The sequence below is a fragment of the Triticum dicoccoides genome, unplaced genomic scaffold (genome assembly GCF_002162155.2).
Source record: "Triticum dicoccoides isolate Atlit2015 ecotype Zavitan unplaced genomic scaffold, WEW_v2.0 scaffold19820, whole genome shotgun sequence".
Classification (NCBI taxonomy): Eukaryota; Viridiplantae; Streptophyta; class Magnoliopsida; order Poales; family Poaceae; genus Triticum; species Triticum dicoccoides.
In genome coordinates this window covers 68,397-72,180 of record NW_021233161.1, presented here as the reverse complement: position 1 = coordinate 72,180, position 3,784 = coordinate 68,397, and positions in this window count along the sequence as shown.

Below are 3,784 nucleotides of genomic sequence, written 5' to 3'. Positions count from 1 at the left end.
TTTTTTTTGTTGATTTTCATCGGTTTCTTTAGCAGTTTTTACTGTTTTCCATTTTATTTGCACTTATTTCTTTGGTTTTATTTTTCATTTTTTTCTTTGGTTTATTTTTTCGGTTTTCATTGTTTTTTCATTTTTTATACGTCAAGAATATTTTTAATACATGGTTAATATTTTTCAAATACAAGTTTAACATTTTTTTAGTACACGGTTAACATATTTTCTATACACATGTTTAACATATTTTAAATGCTTGATTAACATTTTTTAAATACAAGTTTAATATTTATAGAATACATGGTCAACATTTTTCTATACATAATTTAATCTTTTTCAAATACTTGATTAACATTTTTCAAATATAAGATTAACAATTTAATGTGCATGGTCAACATATTTTCTAAACATAATTAACATTTTTCAAATGATCGATTAACATTTTTTCAAATAAAAGATTAATATTTTTTTAATACATAGTCAAAATATTTTCTATACACATTTAATATTTTTCAAATGCTTGATTTAACATTTTTTTAATACATGGCCTTGTGTAGGTTGTACAACATCAGCAAAACACACAATTAATTCACAGCAGGACCAGGCACGGGCCAGTTACAGCAGGGTCCGCTACTTTCACACTTCATTTGGAAACGCTATATTTTCTCTTATTTTGACTCGAAGTATGGCCATATGTCACCATGGCTATCCTTTAGAATTCTTTGACTCGACAAGCACGAGCAAACTCCAGCCAATCATCGGTATGCCGATCAACTTTTCCTGAGTAAATACAAAAAACCACCTCAATTCAGATTAATATTCCAAAATAGTACCATGGTTATTTTGTTTTCCTAAAAAAATACCACTTTTGATTGCATTGTTTGGGTATACGCGGTCTTTCTTCTGGGTGAAAACACTTTTGGTCAATTATATAGGGATGGCCCACCGCCAGGTGCACCTGGCACCAAATATACGCGTTGACTATATCTCGCTTCACACGAGAGTTTCTTCTATCTCGCTGAAGCGTTTTCCCCTGCGATGTACCTGTTGGGCCAGCCCATTTTCGTCTTCTTTTTCTGCGTAATGTTTCTCGTTCCACTTCGCTTGCTGAGCTTCCTTCGTTGGTTCGCAAGGTTTTTTCTTCTTTAGGTTTTTTCTTTGTTTCCTCACTATTTTCTTCTGTTTTCCTTTTTTTATTTTTTTTAACTTTTTCTTCGTTTCTTCTTAGTTTCCACTGGTTTCTCGGTTTTTCTTGGGTTCTTTCTCGACTTTTACTGTTTTTTCCTTTTCTTTATTTTTCTTCTGTTTTGTTTCTTTCATTCTTGTTTTTCATCGATTTTTTTCTTTGTTTCCTTGTCGGGGTTTAATTTTTTCCATTCTTTACACTGGTTTCTTTGGGTTTTATTTTTCTTTTCTATTTTTTCTTTTTGTATTCATTGGGCTTCTTTGTTTTCTTAGATTTTGTTGATTTTCAGCGGTTTGTTTTTTTACCCATTATCATTATCTTCCATGTTATTTACACTTGTTTCTTCGGTTTCCTTGTTCATTTTTCCTTTGTTTTCATTGGTTTTTGGATTTTTATTTATTTCTTTTTGTTTCATTCTATATTTTTCATATACATGAAGAATTTGTTTCTAATACATGCTAATAATTTTCAAAGATAAGTTTAAATTTTTTGAGTACACAGTTAACATGTTTACCATTTTTCAAATATAAGATTAACATTTTTAATACATGGCCCATTGTCCGCTTGCCCGCGATCGGCCACGTCAAAACGCGCTCAGAATTTGGTTCAGTGTTCTTTGCCAATGTCAATTCTTTGGTTTGGTGCAAAGTATCACATTATTGTAAAGTTGTGGTTTTTCGTGAGTTGTGACACAAAAGTGGTGGTTCTGTGCATTTTGATTCTCCAGCCGCCACCATGTGTCATGCGCTGGACGCTTCCTCGGGATGTTATTTTTTATTTTTCTATACGTATTTTTGGGTTTTAGATGGTTTTCTCTGAGTATTTTTTTGCCTTTTTGTTTTTCCCTAGGTTTGGAGAGAGAAAATATTGAATTTTTTTTGCGTGAAAAAAATTGTGCTTCCATGAGAATCACATATTTTCTTCTTGTGGAGGCAAAATAAAAGATATTACTCATATAAATAGAACAACCATTATTCTCAAATTTAAATGAGTAACCGTCTCGCATCAAACAAGATCCAGATATAATGTTCATGCTTAACACTGGCACCAAATAATAATTATTTAGGTCTAATATTAATCCCGAAGGTAGATGTAGAGGTAGCGTGCCGACTGCGATCACATCGACTTTGGAACCGTTTCCCACGCGCATCGTCACCTCGTCCTTAGCCAATCTTCGCTTAATCCGTAGTCCCTGTTTCGAGTTGCAAATATTGGTAACAGAACCAGTATCAAATACCCAGGTGCTACTGCGAGCATTAGTAAGGTACACATCAATAACATGTATATCACATATACCTTTGTTCACATTGCCATCCTTCTTATCCGCCAAATACTTGGGGCAGTTCTGCTTCCAGTGACCAGTCTGCTTGTAATAGAAGCACTCAGTTTCAGGCTTAGGTCCAGGTTTGGGTTTCTTCTCTTGAGAGCAACTTGCTTGCCATTCTTTTTGAAGATCCCCTTCTTCTTCCCTTTGCCCTTTTTCTTGAAACTAGTGATCTTGTTGACCATCAACACTTGATGCTCCTTCTTGATTTCTACCTCCGCAGCTTTCAGCATTGCGAAGAGCTCGGGAATAGTCTTATTCATCCCTTGCATATTATAGTTCATCACGAAGCTCTTGTAGCTTGGTGGCAGTGATTGGAGAATTCTGTCAATGATGCAATCATCTGGAAGATTAACTCCCAATTGAATCAAGTGATTATTATACCCAGACATTTTGAGTATATGCTCACTGACAGAACTGTTCTCCTCCATCTTGCAGCTATAGAACTTATTGGAGACTTCATATCTCTCAATCCGGGCATTTGCTTGAAATATTAACTTCAACTCCTGAAACATCTCATATGCTCCATGACGTTCAAAACATCGTTGAAGTCCCGATTCTAAGCCGTAAAGCATGGCATACTGAACTATCGAATAGTCATCAGCTTTGCTCTGCCAGACGTTCATAACATCTGGTGTTGCTCCAGTAGCAGGCCTGGCACCCAGCGGTGCTTCCAGGACATAATTCTTCTGTGCAGCAATGAGGATAATCCTCAAGTTACGGACCCAGTCCGTGTAATTGCTACCATCATCTTTCAACTTTGCCTTCTCAAGGAACGCATTAAAATTCAACGGAACAACAACACGAGCCATCTATCTACAATCAAGCATAAACAAGAGAGATACTATCAGGTACTAAGTTTCATGATAAATTTGGGTTCAATTAATTTACTTAAAGAACTCCCACTTAGATAGACATCCCTCTAATCCTCTAAGTGATTACGTGATCCAAATCAACTAAACCATGTCCGATCATCACGTGAGATGGAGTAGTTTCATTGGTGAACATCACTATGTTGATCATATCTACTATATGATTCACGCTCGACCTTTCGGTCTCCGTGTTCCGAGGCCATATCTGTATATGCTTGGCTCGTCAAGTATAACCTGAGTATTCCGCGTGTGCAACTGTTTTGCTCCCGTTGTATTTGAACGTAGAGCCTATCACACCCGATCATCACGTGGTGTCTCAGCACGAAGAACTTTCGCAACGGTGCATACTCAGGGAGAACACTTCTTGATAATTAGTGAGAGATCATCTTATAATGCTACCGTCAATCA